Source organism: Aquarana catesbeiana, linkage group LG12 (genome assembly GCF_042186555.1).
Source record: "Aquarana catesbeiana isolate 2022-GZ linkage group LG12, ASM4218655v1, whole genome shotgun sequence".
NCBI classification, from domain to species: Eukaryota; Metazoa; Chordata; class Amphibia; order Anura; family Ranidae; genus Aquarana; species Aquarana catesbeiana.
The window spans coordinates 44,252,444-44,268,922 of NC_133335.1; the positions used below are offsets into that span (position 1 = coordinate 44,252,444).

General features: G+C 45.8%; 1 protein-coding gene across 1 annotated transcript in view; it reads left to right on the forward strand.

The window, feature by feature from the left end:
• The window catches only part of MRC2 (mannose receptor C-type 2), a 135,159-nt gene that overhangs the window by 1,272 nt on the left and 117,408 nt on the right, over nt 1-16,479 (forward strand). The window lies entirely within an intron of this gene.

The following is a 16,479-nucleotide window of genomic DNA, read 5'->3' on the forward strand; positions in this document are numbered from 1 at the left end:
GTAAACTGCGTAAACTGTCGGCGCTATATAAATCCTGTATAATAATGATAATTTCACATTGCAAGTAAAAGTGGGCCATTACTTTGTAAGTTTTACTAGGTTCAGTAATTGATGTGGAATACAGAGGACCCCCATGATATTTTTTTTATAGGGCCAAGCAATGTTCCGCTTCAATCACTTTTACTCTATTAGGTTGCCACCTCTTTTGGTGGTGTTGAGAGATGAAGCCCAGTGTAATTTCCGCATTCTAACGTGCAATGGCACTAGCAGATGTGCTATTGCTGAAATCAGTGACTTTGACAGATTGTTTCCAATGGTTGTTGAACAGGGCCCGAGCCTCTTGTCAGTCTCCATCTTCCTTTACCCCTGTGACCCCAAGCTCCGCCCCAAGTCCCAAGGTCCTCTAGTTCTGCAACAACTGATGGATGCAGCACAAATTGCACAAGACTGCCCATTAATGAGCCTTTGCTATAAAGCCTCAAATATGAGTAGGCCACTGTTATAGAACCCTTCATGTCATAGTGTTGGCATTCTGCCAGCCTGCTCTTTCTCTATAAACAGTGTCAGTGAGCCATTTATTTGGGAAACAAAGTATAAAAATGTCTTTAGTATGGGAGACCCTTTGTGCTGCAGCCCCAACTGTGAGTTACTTCATCTATGAGACCCTAAGATGTTTGTGTGCTCTCTCTCAATGAGACCCAAATGTGAGTTTTGTACTAAAACCATAAATTAAGAGTGTGCTATATTTGGGAGACCACAAATGTTATCTATGTCACTAGGACCCATAAATTTGTAACTTGGATCGCTGAGACCCCAATTGTTAGCATGCTATGTCTTCTAAGACCCCAAGTTTTAAGTAGACATAAACCCTATTTGAATGACATTTAGTCTGCTAAAGCCTCATGTATCACACAATTGCCATTTTTTTTATAACCTACTACCATTTTTTTTTATAACCTAAAAAATCTTCTTTTTTTGCATCTCAGTACTGCTGATCTCTTTTGACCCTTTCAGCATCTTCCTCCCTGCATGGTCTTGCTCCAGTGTTGGCTGCTCATCATTGCTCAGGACCAGCTTCTTGATAGTGGCCATGATGGTCCATGCACATGAGCTACTTGTAGCCTTCACCAGGGCTGCGTGTGACACAGTGACAATGCGGGAGCACAGTTGGGAGATCGTTGTCACCCCGTAACAGGAACAGACTAAACAAGACTAAACAAGGACCTTTGTGGCAAGTTCACCAAGTATTATGGTAATGAAAGCTGTATATTTTAAATATGAAAAAAACTTTTGATAATACATTAACTTGTTAGAGCGTATGTGAGAGTTTACTGATTGGGTTTAGATCTACTTTAACTGTTGTCTTGGAAATAGAACAGAAGTATTATAAAGTGCTGCGTAAACTGTTGGCGCTATAAAAATTCTGTATAATAATAATAATTAATACTCTTTTAGGAGTAAACATGTGTTTGCATTGATATTCTTATGCCCCGTACACACGGTCAGATTTTCAGACGGAAAATGTTCGATGGGAGCTTGTTGTTGGAAATTCTGACCGTGTGTAGGTTCCATCGGACATTTTCCGTCTGAATTTCTGTCACACAAAGTTTGAGATCTGGATCTCAAATTTTCCGACAACAGAATCCGTTGTCGTAAATTCCAAACGTGTTTACACAATTCCGATGCACAAAGTTCAACGCATGCTCGGAATCAAGCAGAAGGAGCCGCACTGGCTATTGAACTTAATTTTTCTTGGCTCGTTGTACGTATTGTACGTCACCGCGTTCTTGGCGATCGGAATTTCCGACAAGATTTGTGTGACTGTGTGTATGCAAGACAAGTTTGAGCCAACATCCGTCGGAAAAAATCCATGGATTTTGTTGTCGGAATGTCCAATCGTGTGTACGCGGCAATTAGACTGCTGGTCTGATTTGTGAAACTGGAGAAAAATTGAGGAATTTACCTGTAGCAACCAAATAATTGCTTGCTTTGCTCAAAATATTAAACCTGACTGACCGCTATAGGAAATTCTTCCACTTATGCTCAGTTTTGGTAACTCTTACACTAAATGCATCCATTGCACTAAGATTAGTTTTTCATTATTTTGGAGCTGTAAGGGTCAGTGTACCATTGTACTGAGACCCCGAATGTCACTGTAGTAGGCACTGCTACTACAGTGATTGCCAATGGCCATTCAGGGAACACTTTTCATTTTCTCAATGAATACTACGCATTCTCTGATTGGACAAAGCGAAGATTATGATGTGTCCGCCCTGCCTCCTCTCAAGGGTGACGTGTCCTGGATTGCCTAATTTTGCAGGTCTTGCCATTTTGCAGGTCTGTCCTGGGTCTCAGGCACCTTCATTCCAGGACAATACAGTGTCCTGGAATGAAGCTCACACACTGAATGGCAGTTTGGAAATGTGGTCATCCTACTCCTCACCTCATTTAATCGGAGAATGCTTTGCATGCATGAAAAAATGCAATGTTCTCTGAATGGTGCCTGTGCCAACGGTGCCAGTCACTTAACAAGGGACCTGGTAGACAGTAAGGATCACTGTAGCAGTGATTCCTACTAAAGTGGTTTTGATCTCCACAGCTATGGCACATTTAAACTTACATCGTTCGAAGCTGGTCCAATGTGACTATGCCAGAAAAAAAAGTAAAACTAGTCAATATATATAACAAGCTTAAAGCGGAGTTCCACCCTAAAGTGGAACTTGCGCTCATTGTACCTTTCGGGGGTGAGGGGGGACAGCATACCTGTCTTTCACAAGTATGCTTTCCCCACTTCCGGGAGCCTTAGCCGTGGGTATTGACGTCACGGCTGGGGCTCCCTCCTCCTCCTGTCGCTGGGTCAGTAGGAGAGAGGAGCGGAGCCTCGCTCATGTGCAGTAGGGTTCCCGGCGTGAAGCCGAAAGGCTACAATGCCAGGTTCCCTTACTCGCAATGCAGGCGGCATGCACCTGACAGATGATGGAAACATCAGCTGCCGTGACGACATCGCTGGACTCTAGGACTGATAAGTGTCCGATTATTAAAAGTCAGCAGCTGCAGTATGTGTAGTTGCTGGCTTTTAATTTTTGCAGCGGTGGGCGGACCTCCTCTTTAAGTATATGTAAACCCAGTTACAACATTTTCATGTAAGCTCTAGCATTTTAATATTATTTCAAAAGCGATTTCCAATATTTTTATTTTGGTAGCTTTCATTAAAGTAGAAACTGGTAATCCTCCCACAAAGGACCTTGTTCAGGTACTTCCTATTATTGTGGGACAACGCTCTGTCCCTGTCTTCCAACTGTGCTTCTGCATTGTTACCTTGTCACATGGGCTTCCGATGGAGAGTATGTGTAAGTGGCCATTTTAATGCGCATTACCCAGGCATGGACCACTGATGTCACCACCCTGCCCTGAGAAATGCCTTTCAGCCATTGTTGGAGTGCATGTAGACAGAGAACCATTTTTCAGATTTTGCAGTCCAGGCTTTTACATTATGGACATCATCAATGCAAAGGAACCAAGTCGCATATTCTGCAGCAAAGGTTGAGGTTCCAACATGTATTCATAATTACACTGCTCCTTGTATAATGTTATAAAATTCTTTGTCACGCTAAATTTGAGTCTAACTTTGTTCAAAGTCCCCTATGCTTTGGCCCATATATTGGATAGCTGTGCCGTGGGGGTGAGAGGCGTTCAGCTGGGCTTGATAAAATGCAGACAGTAAAAATCAGAGACAGATGACATGAGCAGAACTTCAAAATATACCGCAGCTGGTATGACTTCCCTTCTCCAGTGACACGCGTTTACATGTCACTGACTGGAGCAGGAAGTCCGGTGTTTGTAAACAGAATGGTTTTAAATTGTCACACTTTAATCATCTCTCTCCTAATGGGGTAGAATATCTTCATTTGCATCTGCAAAGACTGACATGCTTTTGTCATGAATATTGTGTCTTTGTTTTCTGAAGTCATCTAGGGCTTGTTCACAGCAGGACTTAAAGTAAATTCCCCTGTCAATGCATCGGGACTGCGTGGGCAGAGCAGACAACGCATACAGTGTGAGTGGGCCTTTACGGGGAAAAAAAGACATTAACGTATACACAGTACATGGAGGCCTGGTGCAAGGGTTTCTGACACCCTAGGCAAAACCTAACTTTGCCGCCCCCATTGGCCACGCCCCTGACTCCACCCCCTCTGTTCTGCCCATGTATACGGTTGAGGTGGCGGGGTGGAGAGTACACTGACCTACTTTATTCCTACACTGACCTACCTGACCACTGCACTGACCTACCTGACCACTACACTGACCTACTTGACCACTGCACTGACCTACCTGACCACAGCACTGACCTACCTGACCACTGCACTGACCTACCTGACCACTGCACTGACCTACCTGACCACTGCACTGACCTACCTGACCACTGCAATGACCTACCTGACCACTGCAATGACCTACCTGACCACTGCACTAACCTACCTGACCACTACACTGACCTACCTGACCACTACACTGACCTACCTGACCACTACACTGACCTACCTTACCACTGCACTGACCTACCTGACCACAGCACTGACCTACCTGACCACTGCACTGACCTACCTGACCACAGCACTGACCTACCTGACCACAGCACTGACCTACCTGACCACTGCACTGACCTACCTGACCACAGCACTGACCTACCTGACCACTGCACCGACCTACCTGACCACTGCACCAACCTACCTGACCACTGCACCGACCTACCTGACCACTACACTGACCTACCTGACCACTACACTGACCTACCTGACCACTGCACTAACCTACCTGACCACTACACTGACCACTGCACTGACCTACCTGACCACTGCACTACCTGACCACTACACTGACCACTGCACTGACCTGACCTAACTGACCACTACACTGACCTACCTGACCACTGCACTAACCTACCTGACCACTACACTGACCTACCTGACCACTGCACTAGCTTACCTGACCACTGCACTAGCTTACCTGACCACTACACTGACCTACCTGACCACTACACTGACCTACCTGACCACTACACTGACCCACCTGACCACTACACTGACCTACTTGACCACTGCACTGACCTACCTGACCACTACACTGACCCACCTGACCACTGCACTGACCTACCTGATCACTACACTGACCTACCTGACCACTACACTGACCTACCTGACCACTACACTGACCTACCTTACCACTGCACTAACCTACCTGACCAGTGCACTGACCTACCTGACCACTGCACTAACTTACCTGACCACTACATTGACCTACCTGACCACTGCACTGACCTACCTGACCACTACACTGGCCCATCTGACCTACCTGATCACTACACTGACCTACCTGACCACTGCATTAACCTACCTGACCATTACACTGACCTACCAGACCAATACACTGACCTACCTGACCACTGCACTAACCTACCTGACCACTACACTGACAACTGCACTGACCTACCTGACCTCTACACTGACCTACCTGACCACATACAGTGACCTACCTGACCACTGCATTAACCTACCTGACCAATACACTGACCTACCTGACCACTATACTGACCTACCTGAACAATATGCTGACCTACCTGACCCCTACACTGACCTACCTGACCCCTACACTGACAACTACACTGACCTACCTGACCACTGCACTAACCTACCTTACCACTACACTGACCTACCTGACCACTACACTGACCTACCTGACCAATACACTAACCTACCTGACTAATACAATGACCTACCTGACCAATACACTGACCTACCTGATTCCTACTAACTCTGGCTGGAAATTCCTGTACATCTCCAGCCATTGGTACAGCCCTGCACCTTTCACAGAACACCCCCTCCCCCAGTACAATGTATATCAGTGGATCTTCCTCATCTCTCCATGGCCTCCAAGCTCCATTGTCAGGCTCTCCCCAGCACCGGACAAAGTACTCCTTTTGGGGTCCTGCCACCCAGCCGTCCCTCGGTATCCTCTGCTGGTTCAGCAACAACCACTGTTTCTCTGCGCTCCGCCATCTGCACCATGCTCCGCTCCAGCATTCTCACCCAACAGGCCAGAGGATTCCCGAGGCAGGGGGGGGGGGGCAATAGGCTGCTGCAAAGGAGTGCACCTCACCGGAGGGGGAGGCTAATGGGCACAGCACACGCAGAGAGTCCGGTAAGTGGCGCCGGCCCAAGGAGCAGCCCAGCTGCCTTGGGCGGCGGGCCCTACAAATACATGCAGCCCCGGCCCAGTCCACCCCTTCTGGCGCCGCCCCCCGACTGAAGTGTGCTCTAGGCCAGTGCCTACCTCGCCTATGGGTAGCGCTGGCACTGAGTACATGGTAATCGCAGTTAGTTGTACATTGGGCTTTGTAGCCACAGACCTATCAGGGTGTCCACACTATCCACAGCCATATATATATATATATATATATATATATATATATATATATATATATATATATATATATATATATATATATATATATATATACACACACACACACACACTCTGTATTCAGCGTAGGCTATATATATAGTGCATTCGGAGGTGTACAGTATATAATACAGTGCAGGCGGTGGACACAGTATATAATACAGTGTGTACAGTTTAAAATACACTTCATGGGGTGTACACAGTATACAGTATAATACAGTGTAGTGTGGTGTTAAAAAAAAATACCCATCATGTCCCGAAGGCCTCTAAGGAGAGACAGACGCTCACAGGCCACTAAAAGAGGGCAAGCAGCCTCTGAAATAATATTTAACAGCAGGGACCGTTCCTGCACCCAACAAGAGTAACTGTGAGGGGTTACCATGTTCTGCCACCACCAACACCTAAGGCCCAATTTTTCAGCAGAGTATATAGTTCAGTCCGTATAGTATATACACTGCAGCTCAGAGTATATAGTGCAGTCTGTATAGTATATATACTGCAGTTCAGATTTTATAGTGCCCTCAGTGTATATATACAGTATCTCACAAAAGTGAGTACACCCCTCACATTTTTGTAAATATTTCATTTTATGTGACAACACTGAAGAAATTACACTTTGCTACAATGTAAAGTAGTGAGCGTACAGCTTGTATAACAGTGTACATTTGCTGTCCCCTCAAAATAACTCAACACACAGCCAATATGCTGGCAACAAAAGTGAGTTCCCCCCACAAGTGAAAATGTCCAAATTGGGCCCAAAGTGTCAATATTTTGTGTGGCCACCATTATTTTCCAGCACTGCCTTAACCCTCTTGGGCATGGAGTTCACCAGAGGTTCGCAGGTTCCCACTGGAGTCCTCTTCCACTCCCCTATGACAACATCACAGAGCTGGTGCATGGTAGAGACCTTGCGCTCCTCCACCTTCCGTTTGAGGATGCCCCACAGATGCTCAATAGGGTTTAGGTCTGGAGACATGCTTGGCCAGTCCATCACCTTTATCCTCAGCTTCTTTAGCAAGGCAGTGGTCGTCTTGGAGGTGTGTTTGGGGTTGTTATCATATTGGAATACTGCCCTGTGGCCCAGTCTCTGAAGGGAGGGGATCATACTCTGCTTCAGTATGTCACAGTACATGTTGGCATTCATGGTTCCCTCAATGAACTGTAGCTCCCCAGTGCCGGCAGCCCTTATGCAGCCCCAGACCATGACACTCCCACCACCATGCTTGACTGTAGACAAGACACACTTGTCTTTGTACTCCTCACCTGGTTTCCGTCACACACGCTTGACACCATCTGAACCAAATAAGTGTATCTTGGTCTTATCAGACCACAGGACATGGTTCCAGTAATCCATGTCCTTAGTCTGCTTGTCTTCAGCAAACTGTTTACGGGCTTTCTTGTGCATCATCTTTAGAAGAGGCTTCCTTCTGGGATGACAGCCATGCAGACCAATTTTATGCAGTGTGCGGCGTATGGTCTGAGCACTGACAGGCTGACCCCTCACCCCTTCAACCTCTGCAGCAATGCTGGTAGCACTCATACGTCTATTTGCCAAAGACAACCTCTGGATATGACGCTGAGCAGGTGCACTCAACTTCTTTGGCTGACCATGGTGAGGCCTGTTCTGAGTGGACCATGTCCTGTTAAACCGCTGTATGGTCTTGGCCACCATGCTGCAGCTCAGTTAAAGGGTCTTGGCAATCTTCTTATAATCTAGGTCATCTTTATGAAGAACTACAATTATTTTTTTCAGATCCTCAGAGAGTTCTTTGCCATGAGGTGCCATGTTGAACTTCCAATGACCAGTATGAGAGAGTGAGAGCGATAACACCAAATTTAACACACCTGTTACCCATTCACACCTGAGACCTTGTAACACTAACAAGTCACATGGCACCGTGGAGGGAAAATGGCTAAAATTGAGCTCATTTTGGACATCTTCACTTAGGGGTGTACTCATTTTTGTTGCCAGCGGTTTAGACATTAATGGCTGTGTGTTGAGTTATTTTGAGGGGACAGCAAATTGACACTGTTATACAAGCTGTACACTCACTACTTTACATTGTAGCAAAGTGTAATTTCTTCAGTGTTATCACATGAACAGATATAATGAAATATTTACAAAAATGTGAGGGATGTACTCACTTTTGTGAGATACTATATAATACAGTGCAGGGTATATAGTGCAGTGTACAATATATAATATAGTGTATTGAAGTGATTCAAGGGAGCCCTGTCACGGAACGTCTCACACTCCGCTTGAGTGCTTCCGTCAGTATACCGCTTCCTATAAGAGGCGTATGGGGAGCTGAAACAAGGGCATCCCCTACTTAACAAGAGATTCTGAGTTCCACGGGCCCTCCCGTCACAAGCCCTATGACAGAGTTAAGAAAAAAACGGCATGGATTCCCCCCCAGTCCATACCAGGCCATTTGGAGTTGAAATAATCAGCTGATACTTTCCTTGCTAGGTTCCTACGTATGTTTAAAACACTGAGTGCTGAAACCTTGGCTGTAGAATATACTTTTATTTTATATTTGCAATACAATATAATGTAGTGTAAGTAACCGAAGCATCCATCCAAGCAAAGCTTTAAATTAGAACTGCAACCGCATCCTTTTTTCTAGTTTTGAACAGAGGAGGGAAGTGTTATAACTTCTTCTAGAAATGTATTGCTGTCTTTTTCCCCATCGGGGAGATTTCTTTCCCTTTCCTTCACTAGGGACACAACAGGAAGTGTCAGGAAATCTTCTAAAAGTAAGGGAGAATCCCAACTTTAAAAGGTACCTTCCTAAGTGTCTCTACTCCTGTTCTAGTGACAATTGTCCATTCTAGATAAACAAAATAATATACTCAAGCCCTCTTATACCCCAATGTATATTCAATATATAAATGTGATTTCTCTGCTGAGCGTAACAAATCCTAGTCATTTTCGCAGAATATATGCAGATAGGGGTTGGTGTCTTTCATAGATTGGGGCTTGAAAAGTTGCACGAACTTTTAAAAAAAAAAAAATACAGCTAAAAAATTGAATTATAATCACATGTTTAAGCAAATGTTATGATGACTGTTAAAGTCTACCAAAACCTTTGGCCCATTCTTTTATGTTCTTTTATGTACATAGTTAGCCACAGATGTCACAGGAAGTCCTTGTAAACTCTTGGCAGCCATGTACTATCTTACTAGCCCACAGGCTGTTTTCACACACACTCACGGTTTATCATCACCATTGATGGCCAAGGTTTTATTATTCATCCTAAAACAATCCTAACTGCTTAGACAAGTTATGGTTGTGTACTTCTGTCAACAGGAGGATCAAAGGGTTAGTTAAAGCTCCAGCCATTGTTTACCATGTCAACTCACCATGTGTTTCTCCACAACCAAACTTGATTGTAGTTAAACACAATTATCAGAAAAGATAAGTTTATTGTTACAGCACTTAACCTGGACATAGATGGATTGAATTGTGTCTAGGTTCAGAAGAAACTGGATGAATTTTGATCCATCTATGGGAAGGCTGGTTGTACAGAAGTCAATTTATCGATCGACTTCAGTACAACCAGCTTGTCGGGGTTTTTTTTCGTCAATCATTGTTGGTGGCTATAGCCACTAGCGATGATCATTGTATACTGCCAGTGGGGAGGACTCCCCATGCTCCTCGCTGGCAGAACACAATAGTGCTGCGGGAGGGATTCCTACATCAACACTGCTTGTGTTGATGGCGGAGTCCAGCAATTTTTCTTTTCTTTAAGCCATGGTTGAAGGAAAGAAAATTGCTTAATCTATTGCCTGCCTGAAAGTGGATCCAAACCTAGATACTGAAATATCATATAAGCTATAACACGGTAATGTAACTTTAATAGCTTATTTCAGTTTTTAAATAATATTTGGTGATCCTACCATGAAGGCTTTTGTTCAGGCACTTCTTGTTTAACTGTGCTCCCATAATGTCACTTTGTCATATACACATGTTGGCTTAACCACTTGCTGACAGCGCTATGGCCAAATGACGGCTACAGTGCGGTTGTCTAGTTCTGGGATGCTGTCATATGATGACGTCCCGTGATCGCGCCCACCTGATTATCAGTGCACTCCCACCAGTGCCAACAGTTCTGCAAATCTGTGCCTACCAATGTTGCAAATCTGTACCAACCAGTGTTGCCAATCAGTGCCCATCAGTGCCTCCTCATCAGCGTTACCTATTAGTGTTGCCCACCAGTGCCACCCAGCAGTGCCGCCCATCAGTGCCACCTATCAGCGCCTCCTCATCGGTGCCCACCAGTGTCGCCTCATCAGTGTCCATTAGTGCAGCCTATCAGTGCCCGTCAGTGCAGCCTCATCAGTGCCTGTCAGTGCAGCCATCAGTGAAAGAGAAAAAAAAAAGAAAGCTCTATTTGTGTGAAAAAAAATTATAAAAATTTTGTTTGGGTACAGTGTTACAGGCATGACAGTGCAATTGTCATTCAAAGTGCAACAGTGTGAAAGCTAAATTGGCTTGGGCAGGAAAGGAGTAAAAGTGCCCAGTAGGCAAGTGGTTAAAATACAAGGGGCTTTGCTGACAGACATTGCATAGACATGGTCCACCATTGTAACTCTGAGGATGACAGTCTAAAGCAGCCATTCTCAATCTTTTTATCATGAAGGAACCCCTGAAGGAGAGTTTAGGTCGCAGGGAACCCCAACTAAAATTATTAGATCTACATCTCATGGTACATTAGCGTGATCAGTATGTTTTTCATAATGGCCAGAAAAGAGACTGTGAGCATTGTTTTTGCCCCCTTACATTAGTGTAGACAGGAGATCAATCTACCATGGATCTCTCAGGAGAGTTCAGGCAACAAAAGAAGACATGTATGAAAACTGTGTATAAACCTACAGTATGTGGTTATTGTATATGTACTACACTTGTGGAATGGCGACAAACTTCAGTACTTAAAAATCTCCATAGACAACGCTTTTAATTTTTTTTTTACAGGTTACATGTTTAGAGTTACAGAAGAGGCCTAGTGCTAGAATTATTGTTCTCGCTCTAACGTTCGTGGTGTATGTAACCTGTGTGTATCTGGCTCTGATACTAGCCAGTGCTTCACCATCCACTCACCTCACTGCACGTCCCTGATATATATAGTGCTTACCCCCAAAGGAGCCACTGACGTTTGGGTCTCCTGACTCCGAATGTCAACTACTTTGCCGGCAATGCACACCCTCTGACACACCAAGACTTAAAGTGGTTGTAAACCCTTTACAACCACTTTTTACTACAGGCAAGCCTATAATTAGGCTTACCTGTAGCTACACTGGATATCTCCTAAACCTGCACGGTTTAGGAGATATCCCTGTATTTGCATGTGCCGACGTCATTGGCACATGCGCACTTAAGCAAACTGAAGTAACGGCACGTATGTTCTGTTGCTTCAGTTAGACTGTGCCGTTACCGCCGGCTCCCGCGCGCATGCGCAGGAGTGACGTCATCGCGGCTTCGGCGCTGATTGGCCGGAGCCACGATGACGTCACTCCCACGCATGCGCGCGGGAGCCGCCGGTAACGGCACAGTCAAACTGAAGCAACGGAACATACGTGCCGTTACTTCAGTTTGCTTAAGTGCGGGAGAGATGTCGGCTGCCGGAGCGGTGAACGAGGACCGCTGCAGGGGCTTCGATCTCAGGTAAGTAATTCATAATGAGCTAGTATGCTCTGCATACTAGCTCATTATGCCTTTGTCTTGCAGGTTTTTGTTTTTTTAATTGTATTTAGGGTTTACAACCACTTTAAGGGAAAATATTTGACTTGATAATGGGGTTCCCACAGACCAGAAGATGTCACTGACCCTGCCACTCTACATCCCAGGTACTGCAGAAAATTGTCTTGTCAGCTAACTGCTGCATGGTGTCTCCTCTATAATGTTCTCCCAATAACTGCCTTGAGCTCAGGAACAGTCCTTCTTTTTCTTCCTGTACAGAGCTCTGGTAATGCTGGGATCTGTAGTTCCAAAACACTCTATAGCACCAGAGGACTATATCTCCCAGAGGTCCTTGCACCTCCCAGTGGGCTTGGTAATTTTCCAGGCAGCACAGCAACAGCATTACTGCTTCCTTTGTTTACCCGGGTGGTGGGTGGGGCTTTCCTCTGCTCTCTCTGTGGCAGCACACAGCCCTGGAAATGTTCAGCATTCACTGGCAGGCAAGGAGAAGGAGAAGAACTGCAGCACTGGCTGTGAAGTGAGCTGCATCACCATGTGTGAAGTCAAAAAGATATGTGCTTTGTCAATAATCGGTGCATACAATGGCACACTAAAGTCAGAAGAACCTAAGCATGTCTTCAAATTTGTGTGCTATGCACGTCCTGTTGCCATTAAGGCTGCATTCATCTCTGCTTCGAGCAAACATGCTTTTTTTGGAACACTTTCATGGTACACGCATAGGGCAGTCCATTCATTTGAATAGGCTGCCCTACCTGTGATAAACACACCAAAGAAGCTCCTCGCCTTTTTGGGCATTGAACGCTGTGTGTTTCTTTTACTGTAAGTTTTGGCGCATTTGTGATGCACAAACGCATGTCTGCTGCCTGCTTTTGGGGTACCATTAACAATGAATATCACCACAAGCACTAGGTGCGTTCTTCACATGTTTATGGAATGCTTAAATGCCCGTCCATACGGGGCGCAGGGGCACCGCCCCCCCTAATCCATGCCTCCAGCCCCCTAGTCTACATGCAGGGCGCCGGATGCATGGATTCTAGTGGGGTATTTTTTTTTTTTTTTTTTTTTAGATGCACGTGATTAGAGCCAGAGGTTCCAATAGTTACATAGTAGGCTTCAAAAAAGGGTGGGCTCGGGGCGCAGAGCACTGCACCCCGGGCCCACCCAGTTGTGTGACAATAGTGAATTAATATTTGCTATTGTCTTCCTGATTCTCCTCCCGGCCAATCAGGAAGCACGGCCTGAGACCCGCACCTGATTGGCTGAGAGGAGAAGCAATTCTATTGGCTGGTGAGGAGGAGGGAGGAGACACAGGGGAAGCCGCCGTGAAGCACCAGAAGGAGGAGACGCCGCCCAGAGGAAGCGCTGCCTGAGACCTAGATGGGGTAAGTGTGAGGCTGGTGACCGACTGACCAACCGACCGACCTCAGATTGTTTGCTGCCCCCACAAAAAATATACCTCCAGCCGCCACTGCTTAGATGTAAATGGAGCCTAAATCAGTAAAAGGTGTGCAGGCCTAAATGAATGGCAGACTACTGAACCTATTTATGCAAATATTCACAAAAATCAACTAGTGCACATAAACAGTGTGTATCCCATTTATTTTGTTAATTTTTAGTGTAATTTATTCATCAGGCGTTGAGCTACAGGAGCCTGAGATCTCATATATGAACAACCATCATTGAAATACATAGGATTTGGGATGTTTTGGAGCTACAAAACACTCAGGTGTGAATAGAGCCTTACAGGGTGGGTGGCCACACGGCTGAGGAAGCAGCTCACTCCTCTTCCACTCTATGATAGGACATGTGGCCCTGAGACACAGAGGAGGGATGGAAGAAGGGCTCTGGTTGGCTGCAGATAGTTTGTGTGAAGTGCCCCGCCCACCGGACTCCAGAGGAGAGAGGGGCTGCAAAGACTCATGGGAAATGTAGTCTCCACACAGACACAGCAGAGGAGATAAGGGAGAACAGAACTACAGCTCCTAACATGTCTTGGAAAAAGAAGAAAAAGAAGAGAGGGATAGAGTCCAAGCTGGAAGACACACCCCTGAGGAGACAGAGGTTGCACTCACAGGTTGTGTAGTGTGCTGTAGTCTGAGTAGAGAAGCAGGAGAGGAAATCTGGCTAGCTGCTGTTACTGAGAGGGTTGCGGTGTGACCTTGGATAAGGCCGCAGGCTGCACCCCTACCTGTGTGGGCTGAGCTCCTACCTGACCTGTCTGCTGTTGTGCTGAGAGGAGTACTGAGGCCTGTGCTGTCCCATCTTACTGCTGTGTGAGGACTGAGAGGCTGCCATTATTGCCTAGGAGTGCTGACTTTTAGGAGCCTGTGTATGGAACGCTCCCCATGCTTGTGTGTGGTGTTGCCAGAGCTGTGGTTGCTGCTGCAGTGATCCTGGGAGAGACTTTTTTCTTGGCTGTGCTGAAGCTGCTGTGATCTGAACTGTGCTGCCCTCTGACTTGAAAGATCAGTGTGCCCACCTGAATTTTGACTGTGCAGGACTGCCGTTCCAGAGCCGGAGAGCCAGGCTATCTAGTTTTTCGGGAAGAGCTCTCTGGCTGCAGTGTTGCTGAGAGGGGGGACATTGGCATACGCTGGACTACTCAGGGACCTGCTGCACTTCTGAGAGGCCTCATGCCATTAGGAGGATGGGGTGCTGCTAGACTTTCTCAGGGGGAACAATATTATTATTATCCCTAAGAACAATTAAATAGCAAGTGTCTGCTATAGCCGTAAAAGCAAGTCTGGACTTGGCTTTTGTTCTCTCATGTCTGATGCCAGGTTTAGCAAAACAGATCTAAATCCAACTAGTTTTAGTCCAGTACTTTTACTCCTGAACCCCCTTCACATCAGAGCCCCCTAAACCAGAGTCAGCAGAGCCCCCACATTTCAGAGCCCTCAGAGCCCCCCTTTCACCAGAGCCCTCAAACCCACCACATATCAGAGTCCTCAGAGTCACCTCATGTCATAGTGCCCAGGGCTCCTCTCATATCCATTAATCCTTTTAGAAATCCAGGTCCCTTGTAAATTCCTGAATAAAACCTAAATCTCAAACAATTTTATCAGCTTCACCAGCAATATTCTTTTTTTTGCTTTATTGTGCCGAAGGGCTCTTTCACAGGAGTGGACCAATCGGGTCCACCTGTCAGTTTTTAGGCGGAACCAATTATACCATCCATTGCCCTCTATGGAGTGGCAGATGTAAACAGACATGTGTCCCTTTACACCCGCCAACATCCAATCCTATCTGCTAGAAACAGAGGGATGGGGGATCAGATCGGATGATGGATGTAAACGGACAGGTAGTTCGTTTACATCCGACTGCCCATAGAGGAAACTGGGCTGTTTCTGTGTCCGCTCTGCATAAGCGGAGCGTACACGGACCTTTCTATCTGCCTGCTCAGTGGGGATCAGCGGACAGATCCCCCGATGAGCAGGTGGACGCGCTGGCAGAGTCTGACAGTGTGAAGGAGCTCAAAAGAGGAGTTTATAAAGCTACAGGCACAGAGTAAAAGAAAACCATTGTATTCCCATAATACAATAGTAAGAATTGAGTAATATGCAACCTCTGTCTGTTGAATAGTATCAAAGTATGGACAGATGTTACAAAATTTATAAACTGCACAACACCTCTTTCCTATGTAATGGAGATTAGGAGAGGGGAGGATGCTTGTAGTCCAAATCAGGAGAACAGCCTAGAGTGACAGCGCTACTCCTCCATAGATACAATATAATGAGTGAGTGTTGTCACCCGAGGACTGTGTGCTACCGACAGGAGGAGTTTGTATCAGGATTGCCACCTGTCCGGGATTAACCTGGACAGTTCGGGTTTGGAATCATGCGTCCGGGTTTCCTCCCCCCCCCCATCTCCTGCCTCTAAGTACAGTATGGTAAATCTGGGTTCTCAGAGCACCCCTTACATCAGAGTTTCCCTTTACACCAGAGGCCACAGTGTTCCCCTGTAAATCTGGGTTCCCAGAACATCCCTTATGTTCGAGTCCCCAGAGTTTCCCCTTACATCAGAGTTTGCAGAGTCCCCCCTTACAATGTAAGGGAACTCTGCGAGATCAGATGTAAAAGGGGAACTCTGCGAGATTAGACGTAAAAGGGGTACTCTGTGGACTCTGATGTAAAGGGGGACATTTGTGATTAACTTCAAATGATTAGAAATGTTAGTTAATTGCAAAATATATGTATAGTTTTTACTATTAAAAAAAAAAAAAAATTGCTGTGTGCCGCAAAGTGTTCAAGTTTGACTTGAAGAAAAAGGTGGCATTCCTGGTTTGTATATTGTCATGGAGTTTGTATATTGTAGACTCC